The 24,058-nt window shown below is 33.8% G+C and overlaps 1 protein-coding gene and 1 long non-coding RNA gene across 5 annotated transcripts in view; one reads left to right on the top strand and one right to left on the bottom strand.

Moving 5' to 3' along the window:
• LOC105485564 (roundabout guidance receptor 1) overlaps window positions 1-24,058 on the top strand; it is a 1,159,905-nt gene that overhangs the window by 204,686 nt on the left and 931,161 nt on the right. The window lies entirely within an intron of this gene.
• The window catches only part of LOC105485540 (uncharacterized), a 113,884-nt gene that overhangs the window by 29,651 nt on the left and 60,175 nt on the right, over window positions 1-24,058 (bottom strand). For all 3 annotated transcript variants that reach the window (XR_989643.3, XR_011620434.1, XR_989644.3), the window contains one exon: window positions 11,860-11,950. This is a non-coding gene — a long non-coding RNA (uncharacterized lncRNA). The remainder of the gene's footprint in view (window positions 1-11,859; window positions 11,951-24,058) is intronic.

Below are 24,058 nucleotides of genomic sequence, written 5' to 3' on the forward strand. Positions count from 1 at the left end.
CTCCTTTAAAGTGCTCAACGGTAAGATGATTATGCCACAAATATAATGTGGTATCCCCTCTCTCTAGTTTTGTGCCATCTAAATAGTTGTTTCCATCAATATTTAAAAGACTTTTAAAAATGATAGTTTTGCTGATATCACTGTCCCTCTTTTTAAACAATTAGTTTTTGATGTATTACCTTTAACTAAATCCAGACCTAGTAAACATATTATTAGATTAGTCATATTATTATAACAAATAATGATGAACTGAGAAATAAATACAAATTATAATTTCTTTTGCTTTCTTCTTTACCTGTTTGAAAATTTCTTCCAATCAGAAACTCGTTAATATCCACTGTGAGACACATGATGTTACATTTCACTTACACTAGAGTTTTAGGGCAACAGTATGATGTACATTACATGAACTAATGTTATTAAGTTGTTTGTGATTATCTTGCAAAAAAGAAAAGACTTCTTTTCGGTCCAGCCTTGTCCAACTCTTTTTCTTGTTCAAAAGAAAATTCAAAGCCAAATAGTGTTCTATAGGCTTTAAATACTTTTAATACTAAAAGGAAGACCCAAGGGTTCTTTCTTCATTACTTAAATGGATCCAGGAAACAAGTGCTCTGAGTCCAAGGTTATATATTTGCTGTAGGGTAATGCAAAGAGTTCCACCAGGACGGGAACTGTATTGTTGACTAATTATTGGACTTGTGGTTTCATTTAATTTATTACTTGAATATGTAAGTGAATGTATATTCATTTAAAAGGGCAAGCAAATTCATAGGAAATAAATGTTTTGTTTGTTTTGTTTTTTGTTTTTTTTTGAGACGGAGTCTCGCTCTGTGGCCCAGGCAGGAGTGAGCGGCGCCATCTTGGCTCACTGCAAGCTCCGCCCCCCGGGTTCCCGCCATTCTCCTGCCTCAGCCTCCCGAGGAGCTGGGACCACAGGCGCCGCCACCACGCCCGGCTAGTTTTTGTATTTTTAGTAGAGACGGGGTTTCACCGTGTTAGCCAGAATGGTCTCCATCTCCTGACCTCGTGATCCACCCGTCTCGGCCTCCCAAAGTGCTGGGATTACAGGCCTGAGCCACCGTGCCCGGCCGGAAATAAATGTTTTATGCTTTCTCCATTGATAGTACTAAAAGCGTCACATTTTTGTGGCAGAGCAGGGTTTGCTGAATATCTTTACATTAAAAAGTATCCTCATAATAAAAAAGTTTGGGACCTACTGATATTATGTGAAGCTTTCACTAGGACCCTACGATTGGTCAGCCCTTTAGGACTTAAGGTCAGCTTTCACTCTCATAAATCCATTTTAATCTTGGAGGCTTCTTTCCTATTTTGCCCTATCCATATTATTATCTGATCTTTGATAAGAAAATGCTTCAAGATTTATTGACTGAGAGTTATTCCTAAAGGAAAGAAACAAGTTTGGGCAAATGCAGGTTTGGCAGCCTAAAATTCATCTCAAAAATTTCATTTTTAGGATCACCATACTAATAATAGCATAGCTGTTTCAGATCATTTAATTTCTTCATGTGCATTCAAATAGTAATTTTATATATGGTATCACTTTAATTTTTAAATTTCTGTATATATTAAGTATTCTCTAAAATTTGCAGTTAAAGAAACTGAGAATCAATGTGTCCTTTGCCAAGGTCACACAAAGAAAAAGAGGAATAGCCAAATGTAAACAGTTCTGTCTGACAGTTAAGACTGTGCCTCAGTTCTTTAAGCATAATGTTCTCACAGTTTCCTATTCTTGTTGGTAGAGGAGGAAATTAATATGTAATGCTTTTTTCTACCTTTAGCAATGATTCTAAGCCATTATCTTTATAGTTCAAGCTCTAAAATTCAAAAGGTGGATTTTTCAATCCCTTCCTGCAATTAATTTTTATCAACCTCATGATTAAATAAGTGCATATTCACATGATAGTTCTTTTTAGAAATTTGAATTGAAATCTGTATTTTATCAATTTAATTGATTACTTCTTTTTGCCATTACTGAAAATATGCTGAAAAACTTGAAGTGAGCATATACTGGGTAATCAAATGAAGTGTGTTTCACAGGCTTTGCTTGTTCTCAGAAAAATTATCAAGACTTTCTTCTTTCTGTAATCCATACTAATATTATTTGATAAGTTCCTTTAATTATTAAATTCTAAAGCATGAAACATTTAAATACTTTACTAATTTATCAGTATTACTATACCAAGTCATTGACAATATATTTTTAGTTGTACAGATAGCTTATACAAAATAGCACACTTGGCTTTTTAAACAAAAAGAAAACTTTCTTGCAAAATCAAGAAAGTTTGACTCATAAATTCTCAAAATTATAACAAAAATAATTTCAGTACAGCCTTTATAATAGCACCATTAAGTTCGCCTACATTAAATGCATAGAAGATCTCCTTGTTGATAAATTACTGTTTGACTTCGGCCTTCCATACTCCATTACATACTTTCTCTTGACTGAAAATTTCTGACAAATAGAAATTTATGGTGGAAATGACCTCTCAAGTTTATTTATGAAACCAGCAGCACAACTCAGCAGTAGATCACAGGATGACATATGATTACTGCCTCCTGAAATAGGTACAGTATCATGCAGTGCAGTGAAGCATGCTCAGCACTGAAAGTCCACTGGCCCTGTGCTAAACCATGGCTAGCCTACACTCTTAGATAGTAAATGGATATTTGACAGAACCAGTTCACAGAGAAAAACCTTGGAGTTCCACTAGAAGTATGCTTTTTCAAATAAAAAGTTCCACAAAAATATAATTTCCTTCAATTTTCCTTTATTCATTGTTCAATCTGGATTTTCTAATTGTAAACAATAATTTTCCACTTAAACAAGAGTATTTATCTTGGAATTGGAGTCTTCACAAACTCTCATCAACCTTTCATTATGTTTTTTTTATTTTACCATTTACATATAAAAAAGGCCACTATGTAATTTTGATTAGAAAATTTAGTATTAAATTCCTATAATCTATATTATGGAGTCAATTTACATAAATTAAATCTCAAATTGAAAAATTTTGTTATAGCAAAATAAATCTAGTTCCATTTAATATGTACTTTATAACTAAAATATAAATATTTTAAGTAATGTTTATGGTAGAAGAAATAATTACTACATCAATTTAAGTTCCAGTTTTCTGCGTTAAGTAGGTTTACCCCACATCTTTCACTTTTATGTGAGATGTTTTATGTAAAATTGTCTAAATTTAGCTCTCTGATATACTGTGAAAGATATGCAATTCAAGCAACTTTATGACACACAAAAGTATTACATTTTCTACCCTGATCTTTAGGTTTTATCATCAAGCTCTAAACTACAAACAAATAATTTCTTTTTATTGGATGGCTTCATATATTATTAATAAAGACTATGGCTATTTTTCCCCCTATTCATTATTTTGCATTATGTTCACAGAGTATATATGCCAAACATAGTTAGTTCTTGAATGAAGATAGTTAAAAGCCATGTGGCATAACACTCTTCACTAAAATGACTATTCAATACCAAAAGAATAAATTACTAAACACAAAGACATAGCAAGAGAAAGTGAGGCTGTAGGCAGAAATTCACACATGCTTTCATGGGGTGTTTCTGATTACATCATATCATTTGTAGTTGAAGTTTATCTCTTTAGAAGACATGATCTAATTATCTGCATCATTTCATGAAACTTCATTCATGGTATCAATTTGATGTAATCTATCATACTTTTTGAGTAGTTCTGTGTGCTGCTAGTTGAAGAGGGTTACAATAGGACAAAACAGTGCCACAAAGAAAACACATGACATGTCCACGTGCAATGGTTTTACTCATAGATGATCAGGCTTTGACACTTTATATAGTATTTCACCCCTAGCCATATGTGTGTTCCAAGGATAAAGTGTATGAAATATTAGATACCACATATTGATGAAATTAATTGGATACTGGGAATGTAATCTCAAACATTTTTATAACTTTGTTATTTTTTAAAATGAATTTCTTCAAATATGTCAAAGTGTCTTTACTTCATTTATGATCAATATGCTTTAGATATTTTCACAAAAATAAATTATCTGAGGTACATTGAGAGGGCAGAATTTACTGGAGGTTTTGTTTTCATTTGCTTTGGTTTTTGAATGGATATCACCTTATTTTAGTATAAAAACATAAACAAAAATGTGGGATATTGTGAAAAACAATAAGAGATAAATTTGGCAAGATAAAAATCGTGAACTTAATAATATGATAAAACAGCAGGCTGTTGTTTCGATTGTATGACTATGTATTTACTTCAATTTCATCTCATTATTTAATTAAACTGAGTATGAATTGAATATATTCATCCCTCAGCTCAGTAAAGCATTTCTCTAGTCTTCAATTCATTCTCTTACACACATTTCAACCTAAATCTTGCTTGAAGTTTACAATAGACAAAGTCATACTATCCTTTGGCAGATGATTTCCCAATGTTATATACAAAGAAATAATGGTTTTGATTTGCATGTCTCTAATGACCAGTGATGATGAACATTTTTTCACAAGTTACATGCATGGACCCCAGAACTTAAAGTATAATAAATAATGGTTTATATCCAAATATTTGTGCTTTCTGCTGTACTACTACTTTTACCATTTTACTATTTCATTTTCTTCTTTGTGTGTGTGTGTGCGCATATAGTGTTTATAATATTAAAGTAGGCATGAATTTAGGAAAAACAAAACCGCCAAAGTAAGTTGCATTTAGTGTTAAGTGATATCTTTACAACAGTGGTGCATGACATAGTTCATAGACTATAGAGAGAGAACATTTTGGCCTCTGAACTTTATTTTTGAACTTCCTCACAAAAAAATAGCCATTTGTCAAAAAATAAGATGAACTGCTGAATTAATCCACAAAGGCCACATGTATAAAACTTTAGAGTGAGAATTTAAGAAGTAAAACCAGCTATCAATTGTCGCCTAAAGGCTATGAATTCAAATCATACAGAAGTGACATTTGTCCTCAGGAGAACAGCAAATAACTATAAGGTGATAGAAATAATCCTTGCGCTACCACTCCTGTCTCCTCTTTCTTCTCACCTCAGGCATTTTATGTCTAATAGACGTGTAGCATTTTTCCGAACCCAGTGATTTGTCTTATGCGCTCACATTGCAGTCTTCATCTTGCCATTATTAAACATAGCAGTTATCTGTCCAATTATCTTTATCCATGGTGCTGTTCATTTGTTTAACTCATCTATCATTTTTTAGTTGGAAGATGCAACAACTCACCACCCACTTTCTTTAACTTTAACTCATTCTTCAAACGTCACAGTTAATATTCTAAAACTATAAATCTGACCAAGTTGCCTTCCTGTTTAAAAAGACTTCATGGCTATCCAGAGCCTTAGATAAAATTTATAATCTACAGCATGACATCCAGTGTGTTTTATAATTTGGTCCACGTTTAAATCTACTCTTGTCCCTCAATTCCAGCTCCAACAGCAGCACCTTATTGAACGCTCTGAGACCCAACTTTATGTTTATCAATTTTTAGGGCACACATGTGCTTATGCTCTGCCTAGAACATCTTACCCATGCTTCCAGCATCACAAGATTCAGGTTTGACTACTTTTATTGTAGGAAATCTTACTCCCAGCATTATCTTAACTCCTTTTAGGAGGCCACGCCAAGTATTTCCCTTTAATACTCTGAAATCTCTCTATTTGCTCAAAGTGTAAGCTTTTTACTGGCTCAAAACTACTTAAGGATAAGTGTCATGGTTAACTTCTCTTTAAGGTAGTATTGTAGCAGAAAGACTCAGAGGAAATGGAAAAGTCAGGTAAAGTAATGGATGGAAAGAAGGTCATATATATATATATATATATATATATATATATTTTTTTTTTTTTTTTTTTTTTTTTTTTCTAGTGGATACAGTAGCCATGATGCAAAGTCTAGAAATCACTTAAAGAAGGTTTTCAGGCAAACTAGATGAGAAGTTCTGTTCCATTATTAAAAAAACAAAAAACAACAACAAAAAAAACTGCTATTAGTCAAATATCAATTGGAAACAAAAAACAGATTGAAAGTCATTTGTGAACAATGTTGAATGCAGTTGGAGGCACAAAGCAAAGACAGTGAATTATATATACATACAGAATTGTTGGCATCTTTTCTTACATGGCAACTTAAATAACAAGTTAATATTCCTTTGCTAAAATTGACATCATAATGAAGCACTTAGTTTTTCTTTCCTTTGTACATTTTTGCTTTACAAAGGACATGTTTTAGACACATGAAATTCCTTGCTACATTTCTTGTTGATGAGGACAGACTAAATGTGATTTTATAATTCTAATGCCGAATCCTGTGAGATCCACGCTGTGAAGATGAGGGGGCCACTAGGCCCAGGATGGCTAATTCACTGTCACTACAAAGCTTGTGTACTTGGGGTAAGTGTTTCTAATGGGTCCTGGTGTTCGTTCTCTCCTTGATATAGAAAGTCTCTATTAATCACTTAACATGAACAAGTGTTCATAAAATGATAAAAAGATGAAAAACTACATGCCATTGCTGAAGACACTAGTATCCTTGTTTTTAACATAAAGTATATTCTTATCTGAAGGTCTTTGAAAACATTAATATTAGTGTACATTTTGCCCTATGAAATTACTTATGTAAAATATCAGCAATTTTTTTTAAATTTATTTATATTTTTGAAACGGAGTCTCGCTCTGTTGCCCAGGCTGGAGTGCAATGGTGCAATCTCAGCTCACTGCAACCTCTGCCTCCAGGGTTCCAGCGATTCTCCTGCCTCAGCCTCCTAAGTAGCTGGGATAATAGGTGCCCACCACCACACCCAGCTAATTTTTGTGTTTTTAGTGGAGACGGGGTTTCACCATGTTAGTCAGGATGGTCTCGAACTCTTGACCTCGTGATCTGCTCACCTCAGCCTCCCAGAGTTCTGGGATTACAGGTGTGAGCCACCACACCCAGCCAGCAAATATTTGTTAAAGCTTGCACTACACAAGGTACTGAGTTTGACAAGTGTGTTAATAGTGAAGGCACAGGTGTTTACACTTTGATTTTCACAAAAATTCTACAATAGAAAGAACACGTGTTTTCACCTCTGAGTTACGGATTACAGACATGGTGCAGCAAGGATAAACTGAATCTTTGCCCAGAGCATTTAACTTCATCTTCTTTCTTCCCTATAGTAAGTTTTTATCTAAGATATATTACAGTTTTGTGGAATGCTAATATTTATAATAAAATATGAACAACAGGTATGTTAAAAGAAAAACTTTAGACAAATTAGATCTAACAGAGTTTCCATGAGCAAAAAAATAATTCATGAATCAGGCAGCACTTGGAACCAGATAAGGGTCAGAGAGCTCTACTGCAAAGCATAGGCAGTGAGCTTTTACAGGCTTATCATGAAAGCTAGGTCAATAAATCAGCTGACTGGCTAGAGCTAGACATTTGCTTTATTTCAGCATGGTGTGATGAGGCATTTCCCTTATTTGGGCATGGTCTGATCGGTTGGCTTCCTGTGATTGCTGAAACTCGGCTATTTGTTACAAAAATATAATACTAGGTTAAGTTGCACTTTGTTTACATAGTAAATTATGTTTGTTATGTGTGGATTCAATTGTCGAAAAAGCCACAAGCTAATGCCTCCTGTTTATTTTATTTAGTTGGTGTATTCATGATCTTTGGTTGAATTTGAAGTTCCTATGCTGTGTCCCAAACAAATGAAATACTCAAGGAAAAATAAAACACAGCTATTTTTAAAGATATATTATTTAGTTATATCCAAAAATTACTATGCAATTTTTTCTGCACATACTATGATATTGTGATGAGATTTCATTTTTAAAATGTTTAAGTGACTATATCATGCAGCTTTAATTTAATCCAAGACAACATTTATAACAGAATAAATATTAGTTTAATATACCTAATGTAATTCAGATCTTAAAATCCAACTTTAACCCCAAGTACCAGTTAACTTAAAACTAATACAGTTTACCCATGAAAAACAGAGGAATAAAGAGTACTGAGCACTTCTACATAGTCAAAAAATCTGTGTATTACTTTTGACTTCCCAAAGACTTAATTATTAATAGCCTACTGTTGACCAGAAACCGTATCAATAACTAACATAAACACTCGATTCATACATATTTTATGTAAGTATTATATGCTGTATTCTTACAATAAGTAAACTGGAGAAAAAACAATGTTATTAAGAATGTTATAAAAAACATTTACTGTTCATTATGTGGAAGTGGATTATCATAAAAGTGTTCTTTCATTGTCTTCACGTTGAGTAAACTGAAAAGGAGGAAGAAGAGGGTTAGTCTTGCTGTCTCAGGGGTGGCAGAGATGGAAGAAAACTCAAAGTAGAGAAGTTGGAAGGGGAGGCAGGAGATGCAGGCACACTTGGTATAAATTTCATTAAACAAAAATCTCCCTATTAGTGGACCTGGGCAGTTCAAACCCATGTTTTTCAAGGATCAGCTGTACTAGAATGAATTAGATATAAATTATCTAAAATATTTTTACAAATTTGACAGGCTCTTCTATTCAGACTGATCATTATACAGTAACCATATAACAATGAACCACATTGATTGGATGCTTGAATGAAGCACTCAATGTCTGTTAACTATATAGATTCGATGTATGAGCTCCATAGACTACTTATCAAATATGAGATTTCACAGACATGTTTATCTTTTCCTCATCCGCCACGATGTCATGCTCTGGAAAGCAATATTTCATAGCAAAAAGCAATACTGCATTTATAAGTGTAATGGGAAATACAGATACAATTGCAATAAAAAAATTCCTTTTTTTTTTTAAGACAGTCTCGCTCTGTTGCCCAGGCTAGAGTGCAGTGACGTGATCTCGGGTCACTACTGTAACATCTACCTTCCAGGGTCAAGTAATTCTCCTTCCTCAGCCTCCCGAGTAGCTGGGATTCCAGATGTTTACTACCAAGCCTGGCTAACTTTTGTATTTTTAGTACAGACGGGGTTTTGCCTTGTTGGCCAGGCTGGCCTCAAACTCCTGGGCTCAAGAGATCCACCCGCCTCAGCCTCTGAAGTGGTGGGATTACAGGCGTGAACCACTGTGCCTGGCCTAAATTATCCTTTTTAATTATATATCTTAAACTCTTTATAGTCACAAATTCATACCTGAAAAAGAAATTTAAAGTGAAGTGAATGAAGATGATATTCAAACTAATGTTTTAAACATCTACAAAAAATAAAATAGCTTAAACTCAACTATAGGAACTTCTTTTATTCTCTAAAAATGTATGGGAAACATATCATTAGAATTATTTGAATTAAAAGTCATAGTCTCACAAAAATCAAAAAATTAAAAATTATAAAAAAGGAATTCAGAGTATAAGAGAGAAAATGTCATTGACTGGTGGGAGATGACGTCCATAGTAATATAAAATCATAAAAAAAAATAAGTGAAAAGTTTTTATTTTAAAAAATAAAAATTGCATGTGAGAGTAAATGTAGAAGAGAATGTTGCTAAAAGTTACCTCTGTAGAGCAAAGTGAAAAGTTGATTACTACTTTAGTGGAATTACCTTTTGTGAAATTTATTCATTAAAATATGAATAATCTGAAACAAAAACTATCAACAGATATGAGAAGTAGCTGCCATTAAATGATGAAATGATAGTGTTTTACTATTTTTATATTAGTATACATGAGTATATATAAATATATGTGCATACATACATATATACAATATAATGCATTTATACAATAAAATAATTTGTCAATATCTATTGAATGAGTAAATAAATGGATTAATACAGCTCAACTTATTAGAATAAGTTCTAAAAAGTAATTACCTTCACTTCTGACTGTAGGTTACATACAATTTTATGCGATATGGTGAGTGGAAATTTCTATGGTCTATGGTTCAGGAGACTCAAGGGTGAGTCCTAATTACCAATAACTAGCAAACCAGCACATACTTTATGCTGTTTTTTTCTATAATTATCACAATGAAAATGAACAACTAGAGGATCTATTTATATACTTTCAAACAACTATCAGATACACCTTTTTTTCATGTATTAACATTCCTTAAATCAGCAGACTTTTACAATCATATTTGGCATTATTATTTGTCAAAGGGCATTCATAAAATAATGTATCTTACAAATAGTGATAACTTAGATTTGATGAAATATTGCATTTTAAAATTTCTCTAAGAACTGAAGTTTTCTAATTCTATATATTTAAAGAATAAAAGATAAAAGATTACAGGTATAGTTTACTAAACTAAAGGAATTCTGACTCAATATGTAATTTTATAAAAGTAAATTTATAATACATTCTCTTGCATGAATTCATCAAACAATAATATTAATTATTAGAGAATTATATGAAAAAGCAGCACATATTTAGATCTGCCTCACCACACACGGCAAGTCACATTAACATGCATGGCACTCTGCTGGATATACCCATTGATCAGATAATTGAAGGATATATGCAATTCCCAGTACATTAGCTCTAACATCACCATTTTGTCACTCAAGATGGCATAACAGAATGACTTTTGCTGAGAGTCATTACTCTTGGTTAGGCTCTTTTGCTAAGGAAATTATTCAGATTGTATATGAAATCTTTAAAGTTTTACAGAAAAGAAACCCACGGCAGTAGGCAGTAATCTTAACCATGTAACCAAGCCTCACAGGAAACTAACAAAAGCTCCATAACAAAGCAGAAATCTCAGTTTTTGTTGGCCACCTGCCCATGAAAATGCAGTTCAGAAACTAGGAGATCTGTCTGGATCCAACACAGTTTTGGAAGTTGATTTACGTTACTACCACAATTTCATTCATCTCTGCTCTTCTGTTCCATAAACGTAAATCAGCATCTTTCCCTTCTCTTTCTTCTCCATGTTTTTCTGCTGCTTCTCCCTCTACCAGCTAACATGATCTATGTATCACACTGAAAATGAAATAAATAGAATGACTGTTCTAGTTAATCATATGCTTCTTGTAGTTTGAATTCTCAGGAATCAGTAACTTTCCTGGTTCAAAGAGCCTATGCCAGGGTCAGCAAGAACATGACTAACCTTAGTATTTCACTCAACTAAGATTAGGAGCGCAGCAAGCAATCTGAGACTGGACCAAACAATATGAGGGGCAGTCTCAAATATAGTCCAATTTATAGTTTTAAATTGTTACAATATGTCCAATATAATTAGTAGCAAATTACCTGTCTTAAAACTCCTCATGAAACCATATGACTAAAAGTCTTTGTAGACACTCAGTGGTGTTTTCATTTTCCCATTGTCACTCCAAAGCTCAGGACCACCTTACCTCAACATTTTTCTCTACCCAAATTCAGTCATTACATGTATCATGCTAGTTTAGTTGTTCTGAGGCTAAGCATTTAGACATTTTCAGCAAATATTTATCTTCTACATGCCAGACTGATGTCAGAATTGTCAACCTATATTCTATGTTACTTCTCCCAGTAAGTTCTGAGTTAGATATTGATTACGTCACAGATTAGAAAGCAAGGTTCAAAAGTTTAAGGGACTTAAACTTTTCCATATCTCCAAGGTGACTAACATGGAAATCTTCTGATTCCAACTGAAATGCCCTTTCCACTGTATCAAATATCTTCCTAAAATCTTCCCTTTTCCAACTCTTTGGCATTTATGAATAATATGAGTTTCCCTACTTTGTCATTCCAGTTTTTCAGGAGTTAGTTCAACATACCTTAAAAATTTAACTCTTACTGCACATTCCAAGTTTTGGATATACATGATTGCCAAGATATGTATCATAGCCTTCTGTTGTCATTATTTTTCCAAGGTCACTTTCATTACCTGAGATCACCTGCTGTACATTTCCATTTCCTTGTGTATCAATTTTAACCATCCTTTCATGCACTTCTTAAGTGTTCACTCTCTTTACAGTCTGTTGAAAACAGGTATTAATATTTTATTTTTTGTGGTTCCAAACATTTTATTTGTGCTTTGCTAATGATACTTAATACTATATTATTTATAAAGAATTACACTTTTGACATTGATAAATTACCACTCATAGAATTATAAGCTCTTTGAGTATCAGTCTTATTCCCTTTGCTAGGGCCTATGGTCTCTAGCTCAGTATCATGAAGTTGCATAGAAACTAATACATATATAAGGGATAGAAAGTTTATCTGAAAATAAATGTATGTGTTAAGACATCGAGAGATAATGACACCTTAGATTATTTAATTTTAAAAAGTACTGAACTAGAGTGAAGTGAATCTTGAATTATGTTGGTAAGAAATGACATATAACCATTATTATTATTCACCTATTATACCCAAAATACTAAAAGACATTAAATTTATTTATTTATCTCCCATCACCTCACTGTATATGCAGTTCCACATAAAACTTTATAATGAGAGAGAAAGTCAGCCCATATTTTGGTTTTGTTTTATAATTGCATGGAATAAGAAGAACTAATTTATATTTAAAAAGCCAGAAATCAACAGCCATTCTCCTTCTCAAAACAGGATCTGTGCTGGATCCAGACAGATCTCTTAGTTTCTGAGCTGAATTTTCAACATGGGCCTGTGGCCAATAATAATTGAAAGAACAATTATCAGTATTTCTGTGCTGATAGCACCCATTACAGATGCATTCTGCATTGTTTGAAATCTTTTTTTGGAATTAATATTATAATATGTAAAATTAAGTTGGACCAAATATATTATTAGGAAGTAGCAGGTTCTTAATTTTTTAACACTCAAAAGGAAACTATTATTTAAAATTTTATGGTATTTAGTAACAATGTTGGATTTAATAACATTTCCAATAATGTTTACTTTCTTACTGAAAATGTTGTTTACATAATAATTCATACTATTCTAAAAAATGACATTTGGTACCTATCTGATACCTATCTGTACATAACATGTATGTCATTTATGACCACACAGCAAACACTTTTCTCATATTGTGTTCCATATTCCTGGAAGTTGATATTGAAATTCATTCTTGAATGAGAATTTTATGCATACCCTGTGGAGAAAACTCATATTATTAACTTTTCAGAGAGAAATCACATAAAATGATGAAACTGTATCCTGTGTATTTATGTGAAATGATATACATTCAGTATCTGCATCAGAATAGAGTCAGAAATCTGATCAAAGAGTAGACTCATTGAAAGTGCTGTTTTAGAAGTGGAAATTTTGTTATGACAAGGCAAGACAGGGCTGAAATCACCCTAGCTTGCTTATGGAATAAGCACAATTAGAGTTTGTTCAAATTAAAACCTACTCCCTGACAACAAATAAATGGAGGTGTCGAATCTCATTTTGATCACATGCCGTAATGATCTTGAATGCATGCAAATGTGAAATTTACTCAGTAGGGCTCTCTGACAACTCTACGAATCAACTGTGAAATTAGAGTAGCTTGTACCTAAAGTAGAATTTCACACCTACTGAACTAGCAGTATGTTTCTTTGGTTACAGAGGTTAGAAAAATAATGCACAAGATTATATTTCCATTTGTTTACATGAGCCATAATGGCCTTAGCAATAACAAATTTTCAATTTATATATTTAATACCCCAATACATTGTGTTATCATAACAACTAAGTATGGATTGTTGCAGTAATAAACACCTGAACCCATAAGGAATCGCGATGTGAAAGTTTACAAAATGCACATATGAGCAATGCTGCATTTTCTTGGGATTTAACACTTCCAGGCAGGAATTGAAGCTTAACAAACAGAAATTATCTGCTTCTTATTCCCTATATAAAATGCCATCTATCTGCCAATGCCAGGTTAATAATTGTGTAGCTTGAACTATTAAATTGGAAAATAATTTTAATTGGTTCAGAGAACTTCAGTTGGGAAAGAACATTAAAGTCTTTCCACATGGTTATACTTAGCATATTAGAAATTCAGGCATATTTTTCTACCTATTAAATTTATGAATTTACTATTCCGCAAGAAAATGAAGGTTGCTTCTATAAAACTCAGTTTCATGAAAGTCTTCCCTCTCTGTCCACATTCGATTTAAAAAGATAAAATGCATAAGAAACGACCTGAGAGTAATGAGATGAAGGCTTTTATTGCACAAGTCACAGGAAGGAAAAATCATTGCCTTAATTTATGTGAACGCTACATTGAATCTAACACATGAAACTGAAAAACCCTTGAATCATATAAGAAAATGTGTGCATCTTTTCTGCATCTTTAACATGTTAATATTCAAAATGAATATTCAAGAGATATAGTATGTGTTGTTGTCCAAGCATATTTGACAGCAGAGGTCATGTGTGTGCACATGTGTGTGATTATTGCTCTGCAGGACACGTTTTGGGTAACACTGTCTAATAACTTCTTCACTACAGCAGGTAGCCTTTTGAGCTAGGCTACAGTTTTAAGATGAAAGAAGACTTCCTTCTTTCTTTTTTTTTTTTCCCTGTAGCAAAATGTCTCGAGCTCTTTTTTTTTTTTTTTAAACTCTATAGAGAGATCAAAGGACAAGAGATGAAGAGGTATCCATTATTCTTATACTGTCAGCCTTAAAGTGCAAATAATGGAAAATACTTTATTTCCTGACTGTGCTCAGTTTACTTATCTATAAAATAGGGTGATTCTACCTTATGTGCCTGAAGGGAGAGGCTTGATAAGATTATCCTCTGAAAGGCCCTTTTTCTTTGTGTTCACATAAAATTCTACATTTACTTTGTCACATAAATGACATGATGAAGTACCACCCCAGGGATATCACAGTCACTAGGAACTTGCTGTGCTGACATTTGCTAGATACATCAGGGATAGGAACATAAATCTTGAACAGTTGAGGGCTTCCTCTTTGCCTAGATTAATATTTTCTTTCTTCCCATTCACAGCCCCCCACCAACATCAAAGCTTTGCTGCTTTGTCTGTCAAAAATGTCTTCACCCTTTTCGCTCTTGAATAAAAGTGCTGAGTAAGGAGATGTTCACAACAAAGTTTTATTTTACAAAACTTAAAATGATTTAAATCCAGAACAACTCTCATTATTTAACTGTAAATAAATATATATTTTATTAAGTGTGTCTTAGTTCACTTTGTGTTGCTTTAACAGAATATCACAGACTGGGTAGTTTATAATAAACTTACATTATTGCCCTATGGTTTTGGAGGCTGAAGAGCCCAAAATCAAGAGGCCAACATCTGGCAAAGTCCTTTTTGCTACCTGATCCCATGTTGGAAGGGCACGGAAAGGCTGAGCAAGGGCAAGAGGGGATCAAACTGGTTCTTTTATAGGTAACGCACTCCCATGATGGTAACAGTAATCCATTCATGAGATTATGGTCCTTATGGCCTAGTCACATCTTAGAGGTCCTACTTCTTAACAAGATTGCATTGGGGATTAAGGCTTTGGAGGACACATTCAAACCATAGCAAAGTTAATCCCCATTTTGTCACAACATCTCCAAATTCCAGTTCTTCGTTAGAAGTTATTCATATACCGACAACCCCATTAGGAGGATCTTCTTACGGGTCCCACTAAGTCGTATTCCAAAGGTGATTGTTTTAAAGTGATTGAATTATTTGCTTTGGTATTTACTGGGAATTATTTCTCCCTAACAATTCACCATAGTGCAATAAACTAAAATTTTTAAGCATCTGTTGAAGCATAAGTCAGCCTTAGGAAGAAAGTGGTTTATGTTTTCCAAGAGAATTAAATCTGTTCATGTTACTGGGTTTAAATTTGGCTACTGAACAAAAGTTTAAATGTTACCTTTCTAAGTGTTGTCATATGACTTGCACAGAGCTATTTACTAAAGTGCATTCCATGCTCCTTAGATTTTGAGAGAGCTCTCAATAATCCTGGCTTACCGTGTGCTTTGACATACCATGTCTGGTAAGAGTGATAGCCTTTCATTGAAGTTAGATTGCCATTAGAAAGATGTTAGTGTTAATCGTGGAGTAGTGCTTCTTATAAAAATGAGAGAAATAAAACTGCTTATGTATCCTTAACTTTAAGATCCCCTTTTCTTCTTTTCTTTTTTTTATTTTCCTTTGGAGATGGAGTCTTGCTCTGTCACCCAGGCTGGAGTACAGTGGTTTGTTAATAGCTCGCTGCAACCTTGAAGTCCCATGCTCAAGAGATCCTCCTGCCTTAGCCCCCTGAGTAGCTAGAACTACAACCTCAAGCCATCTAGTCCAGCTAATTTTTAATTTTTTTATAGAGATGGTGTCTTACTATGTTGCCCAGGCTGGTCACAAACTCCTGGCCTCAAGCAATCTTGCCATCTTAAGCTCCCAAAGATGAGGTCACCTTTCCTGGGTGAGCCACCTCAGCTGGGTGAACCACTGCACCAAACTGAGAGTCCCCGTACTTTTAAAGGTAAAGAGTAAGAGCTACCCTCTTTTTCTGTGGAGCTGGTCATCTCTCTGTGTCTATGGAAGATGGGTTCCAGGATGTCCTTTGGCTACCAAGATCTGTGGATGCTCAAGTTCTTGATAGAAAAATAACATAGTATTTGCATATAACCTACACATTTCCTCCCATATACTTTAAATCTTTTCTAGATTACTTATAATACCTAATATAATAGAAATGCTATGTAAGTTGTTGTTGTACTATATTCTTTTGGGATAATGACAAGGAAAAAAAGCTGTACGTGTTTAATACAGGCACAGTCCTTAAAAAATCATTTCAATCCACAGTTGGTTAAATTCATAGATGTAAAACTCATGGATACGGAGGGCCAACTGTACTACCCAGATCTCCCTAGTATGGCTTGCTTGTGTTTTCTAAGTGCTCTCATAAAGTGCCATGTCCTCATTTATATATGTTTATTGTTTGTGTATCATATATATGCACATACATGTATATTTATTTTATGTCATATATCACGTTATATATCATAAGCTCCTTGAAGGCCATGTGATTTTTCTGCCACAGCTCCCATTGTTCTCTGTGTGAAATGTAAATGGTACTCAGTAGACGTTCAGTGAATTAACAATTTAATGCAAGTAAAATTAATTTGCGAAAAATTACTCTGCTTGAAATATCAATTTTCCCCTTCAAACATCTGGATAGACCATGACTATTTAACAGGACTTTTCAGCCAATGGAAGACCAAAATTCTACCTGAAGTGCACATGCCTTGAAGGAGCAATTCAGTCACTAGCCATTGAGTACAAAAACCTGTGTCTTCATCCACTGGCAATGACCCCAGATTCTCTACTGAGGAGAAGAGCATGGAACAAGGGCCCTTTGGGAAGCATTTTCTCCTGCCTGTGTACTAACTGGTACCTCTCCGTGCACTGATTACTTGCTGCTCAATGATGGAGGCAAGCAATGATTCAAAAACCCTGCTGCTGCCAAGAGAGAGTATCCATTTGTATCTATCATTTGTCCCTTTTCCCAGAGTATCAGAAAATCCTACTCAGGAGCGACGACATTGGATTTGGAGAACGTACTTCTTTTCACACAATCTAGTGTTGATAGATGCATATAATATACCAGCTAGTTCTGTTCACATCAGGTAAAACTTGAACCTATTTCTTATGAAAGAAATCTTAATATCTTTTGTGTTTAATTTTATGCACTGAAAATTATGAATAAGTGCCCATTTCAATGTATTATTTCCTACTAGACTAATGTGACCATAACTATATAATAAGCAACTGTTCTATTCATGTTGAATGCTATTCTTCTAATCCTTACAATCCACTTACCAGTGTGGTTCCACTTTAGCTATCTAATTTTGTGCAACCCATGTTGGTACATATATCATATATGAACAAATATTTATGCATGCTCTAGCATGGGTATCCATGGAGTCAGGGAAATGACTGCAGAGTAGGATGCTTTCCTCTTATAATTACTCAACATAGCATTTGTTTAAGAGATTTAATTAATGGAATATTTCCAAAAGGATCAGTGATATACCTGGTGATTGACTTTCACTCACACATCACGGGCTCACAAACTTGCACAGTAAGGTCAGGGAGTGTCTCCTTGGGTGAGAAACTTATCTGCTACTATCTCCTAACAAGTATTTTTCTCTCAGATGATTTGCTGGCCACACTTTCTGCAATTTCCTATTAATTCAACCAGGAATGCCAATGGGTACTTAAAACTTTTTGGGCACACACCCGGTGCCTGACATGAGGGAGCATTGCTCATATGTCCTCAATATCAGTAGAATTGCCATGCATTTTTTCTATAGATGTCTTTACGCCATCAAAAAAGGAGAAAGGAAGGGAAAAATAAGTCATATCATGTAGCATTTATCTTCTTGAGTTTTTAGCGTATTAATTATTATTCCACTTTACACCTGTTAAAACATCTGTGTAGTCCTAGGACATCCTATTTTCATTAGATAGCATTAGTTAGAAAAACCTATTAAAGAGATAAATTTCTATTTTCTTGGATTCCCACTATCCTAACAAGAATTTTTCTGGAAAGGTTAATGTTTATAAGGTTTTCCAGAATCCTCCCAAATCATTAAGGATTACGCTGTATCCTGAATAAGTGTCATCCTCTCTGCTCATGTCTGCACAAGTATCACATATATTCCCACACCTAAACATCATCTCATAATATTTTACTTAGACTGAACTTTAAATAGCACAGTAGAAAATGATCTTTGCAGTCAGGCTAAATTATATATATTTGGAACATTCCTAAAACTTTACAATCTTATTTTCATCATCTAGAAGTTAAAATTATAATTAACTATATCAGAATGAACAGAAATTGAATGTAAATACTTGCAGAGGAAGATAGTTCTGTGTTCAATCATCTTAGTTCTCATTTTCCTCCTCATGTTCATATAAAATCTGCAAACTCCTCCAAACTCAAGTCCAACTATGATTGTTTCATTTATTACTAAATTCACATTAATATCTGCCATCATTAACTGATTGTGTTTCTTACCTTAAATTCCAAACAGCTTCAGTTTTTTTGTCAAAATCAAGTCTTTTTTTGTTTTGTTTTGAGACAGAGTCTCCCTCTGTGGCCCAGGCTGGGGTGAGCGGCACCATCTTGGCTCCCTGCAAGCTCCGCCCCCCGGGTTCCCGCCATTCTCCTGCCTCAGCCTCCCGAGGAGCTGGGACCACAGGCGCCGCCACCTCGCCCGGCTCATTTTTTGTATTTTTAGTAGAGACGGGGTTTCACCGTGTTAGCCAGGATGGTCTCCATCTCCTGACCTCGTGATCCGCCCGCCTCAGCCTCCCAAGGTGCTGGGATTACAGGCGTGAGCCACTGTACCTGGCCTCAAGTCAGTATTTTTTACACTGTAGTAAAATCTTGCAAGATTACAGATAGCTAAGTATTCAGCTTAAAGAATCAGCACTTTTTTCTATGTTAACTGCCCTTGATAAGTATTTATAAACATAATTATTCTAAATAGAGCATGCCAAACACAACCTGCTTGCAGGGACTGGAGGGCATCATTAAATAACCAGTTCCAGTAATGTGCTGCCTGTGAAGTGAGACATAATGCTGAGTGGACGTGCTGTGTAATGACTGTCCTGGAACTTGCTTTCAAAGAGAAGTGGCCAGTCAGTGAGATTTTCAGTCACCTTTCTTTTTCTGAGAAAAGTGGAGTGTACCCTGTACAGCAGCAGGGCTTTCTAATTATTTAGCCAATCCAAAACGCTTAACTCTTATAAATCATGTATATTCATTTTGACAAAAAAAAGTCAACGAATTTTTTTAACGTTCCATCTCTTATATTTCTCTTTCAAGAGCAACACTGTATGTACTCTTTCACTCTACATTTAACCATTGAAAAATGTGAATGTTATAGGCACCAACTCCACAGAGTCAAAAATCTGCATATAACTTTTGACTCCTAAGAAACCTAACTACTAATAGTCTACTGTTGACTGGAAGCCTTACCAATAATGTGAACTGTCAACTTAACACATATTTTGTATATTATATGTATTATATGCTGTATTCTTGCAATAAAGTAAGCTAGAGGAAAGAAAGTGTTACTAAGAAAGTTATAAAAAAGAAAAAACTATATATACTATTCATTCAGTGGAAGTGGATCATAATAAAGGTCTCCATCCTCATGATCTTCCTGCTGAAGAGGGCCAGGAGGAGGAGAAAAAAGAGGTGATGGTCTTGCTCTCTCAAGGATGGCAAAGGTGGAAGAAACTCTGTGAATAAGTGGACCCATGCAGTTTAAACCCATGTTCATCAGGAATCAACTGCATATAATCCTAGGATGTTTCTATCTCATGCTTAACTCTAAACTCTCCTGGGTCCCCTATGCAAACATTATTTAGACTTTGTTACCAGACTCTGCTTTGATTTAATGAATTAAATTCTTTTCTAAAAGTAAAGATATCCCCCCAATTTTAATATCAGCATCAACTCATCAGCTGTATAATTGCTATTAAAAAAAAAAAAGAAAAAAACCCACCTACCATCTCAAGTCTTGTAATTTTGTAATACAGGCCTATTTCTCCACTCTTTATCAGTGAATTTACTAAGTATTTTTTTAAATAATTGTTACCTATTTAATACTGCAAAGCATTGGGCTTAAAACTCATTAGAATTGTTTCCCAAGATAAAACTTCCATTTCACAGATGAAGAAATTTGTGCAGAAAGATGTCATGCAATCAGTAAGTGGCTGAGTTGGGATTCAAGCCTCTGTGGCACCTTCTGGTAAGATTAGCGGGAGTGGCCATGTTGAAATGCAAGGACTGTCTACTTAGTGTCTATACTACACAAACCATTCATTTGTAAGTAAATGGGAAATGGTATTCTCACACTGTCTGCTTTAGTGATTGAGAAGGTGGTTATAGACTGGGAGAGTATGTGTATATGGTTTTCAGGGCTTGACTTTTATTTGATGAATACTTTTCTCCTCATCTATCACTTTTGTTCAGTTACCATTGCCTTCATCGACGTAGCAGTGAATTCACGATGTGTCCACATGCAATTTCCTTGGAACTCTGCAGTTTATTTAATCTTCTGATCACAAGCTGCTCATTGAATAACGCTGTTTTTTTTTTAATCTATCCATTTTTTACAGGGATACTACTTAAGTATCTGTGTAAGGTAGAAAAATATTAAATATCAGTTTCTAAGAAATCATCATCAAATAGCCTTTTAGAGGTTAGAAAATGACTGAACATAGATTATTTAATCTCCTTGAGTTTTCTTTGTGTTTTGGAAAAGCCTGTTAGGTAAGCTGGATGGGTATTTTATCATTTTTAGAGAAAAAAAGAAACTTTAAGGTCATGTCAAATAACAATACAATTTCCAAGCCTAAGTAATTAGGCCGTGATTCCTACCTTAATGTTCATTCTGTACCTTAATACAGATGGTTATGTAGATGCATGTCTTCTGATAAAGAAAATACAATTTGCAATATCTAAGAATTTTTTAATGTTTAAATTTCAGCAAATTTGAAAATGTTCATTAGAAAGACTTTTAATCAGAAAAAAATACATATACAAAAATTTTTATAAGCCTATATCCTATCATTTCTACCCAATATAAACAATGGATAATATTACAAAAATTTTCCAGGGCAGGTACAATTGTTTTGTGAATATACCTACCACAATTCTGGTATTAATATCTGCAATGTCATTCAAAATTAGAATATATTGTTATTTGAAAATACTTTAGTAAGTTAGTTTCAAATCAATTTAGAAGACAATTTAATATACATGAAAGTTTAAAAGTTATCTAAATTTCAGTAATTATAAACTGTGGCTGGTATATTAAATTGTTAGTGTAAATATTCAGATTTCATGGAAATTAATCTAATGATTAGAAACATAAAAAGAAAAAATAAACTATTATAAAAGTTAAAACCACAATGTAAGATATAAAATATTCATCCTAGAAAATACATATATTAATCTAGATTGGGGTGCTGAAAGATAATCTAATAATGAAAACATTTCTTTATGCTCTTGACTTAAAAATAGCCTTTAAGTGTGCTAAAGAAAAAAGGCTTTATGTTAAATATGAAAATCTTTGTTTTCTTTATTCAGTCTTTTGTTGGATAAGCCTAATGAAAACTCAGTTGAATACTGTATTGTACTGTATTAAAAATTCTTCAATGCAGTCTGTACTCCAGGGTGTAACTTTTATGGTGTAAAATTACCATGCTTTCTGAAATCATTTCTCATTTTTTGTTTAGTCTATACATTTTTGCTTATTTCTGCTTTCATTAAGGTTAAAAGGAAATACAACAAATATACAGAGGAACTAGGTGATGAAACTACAGAGGATGCCACACATTTGCATACACATGGCTACCTTGCGTTCCAGAGTGTATTTCTACAAATGCATTTAGAAAATCTCATGGGGACTGCAAAGGAATAGAGTAAAAGCTAGATGAGTTCTCGCTTTGAATTGTAAGTTGTCCAGAGTGAAGGATTTCACAAGTGAGATCTGAATATAGCTAATAAAAAGGGCTTGCCTCTGTTGGAGAAAAAAAATATATGTATGCTTTTGTATGGATTAAGTTCAGATTTATTATTCTGAACTATTCACCCAGCATTAATCATAAATCAATTTAGTGACATGTTAAAAATATGAGAAAATTTTATATGCTGCTCGGATGATCCATTTAACAGGTATAATCAATGATTTTGCACTGTGCTTTCTTTCCACTGGGCTCTCTAGTGATGCACTATCTCTTTACCAATTTTATTCTCCCAGGCAATCAAGGGCTGGAGGTACCCCATAGTAATTTTATGCCCTGTGCAAGGGAACACAAATCAACTTGAAAGGAAGAGTATGTCTGGTTTAATGCCATAGATTATGCAGAACAAGAAAAATGACAGTTTCTAAGACCAAACCTAGAGCTTTGAAAAAAGCGAATCTGGAATCTTACCCTTCACAATTGCTTAGCTATTACAAACACATCTGTCTGTTTTTTCCCTTCCAAAAATATTCCCCAAAGTGATTCCAAGCATGTTCTGTAGTTCATAATGACTTGGGAGGATGACAGCTAATGAATAGCTTCTCTCCCTCTTGCGTGTGCGATGAACAAATGCTTCCCTAAGAAAGTCAGACATTATTCAGTTCACTGTATGAGATAAATGCACATATTTTAATCAAATAATATTAAAAACTTTTAAATCCCATTTTACATCCTTGTCATATACAATCATTATGAAGTGTTATATTTTATAATAAAATGTGATATACTTGTGAAATTCCGTTATGTTTAAAGAAATTTTGTTAATTAAGATGTATTGCTATATTAAAGGGAAAATTTATGCTAATAACATGGCAGATATAACTACCTTAAACAGCAATACACACACCTTCCTGACAACTAAAAATAAAGAAGTAGGAAGGAAGCAAGTTACGGAATTCAGCAGATCAACCTGTAACTCTTGGCTCAACTGCTTACTAGCTGAGTGACTTTAAATCTCAGTTATCACATTCATTAAATGCAAATAATGCCAGTTTCCTGAGGATTAAATGAGACATTCCATTTAATTGCTAGGAAGGTATTTTAATTTTAAATCAAAATGATGCATTTCTATTACTGCTGTTATTTATTTTTAAAATGTAAATCTGCTATAAACCTTTGAATATATATTATGTATTGAAGATGTGGGTGAAGCTTGAAAGAGTTTCTTTAAGTCTTATTAGCTAAAGTTAGCTTACAAAATAAAATATATCAGTTTTTCTAATGCATTTCTGAAAAAATAACTTTATTGAGAAAGTTACAAATGTACTTTTTCTTGCCATAATTTTACAACCTGGGAAAACATACTACAAAAATGTGATTGTACATTTGCTATAAGAGAGAATGAATACTTGAAGTTCATGTATACTTTAAACTTGGAAATTATGTAAATTTTCTTAGCAAATATAACGGTACAGTCTCGTACACTGAAGCAGAAAATTAGAGTCTGTGATTTTAGACATTTTAATAATAAATCTCGTTAATTGCTACTGACAGTCCTTTGGAGATGAAAGATCATTATATTTTCAGGTTTGCCCCAATGGCTGTGAAAAAATATTATTCCTCACCAGTGGATGATCTAATTTAACTAAAGAGCAAAGCC

This window comes from Macaca nemestrina, chromosome 2 (assembly GCF_043159975.1).
Source record: "Macaca nemestrina isolate mMacNem1 chromosome 2, mMacNem.hap1, whole genome shotgun sequence".
Lineage (NCBI taxonomy): Eukaryota > Metazoa > Chordata > Mammalia > Primates > Cercopithecidae > Macaca > Macaca nemestrina.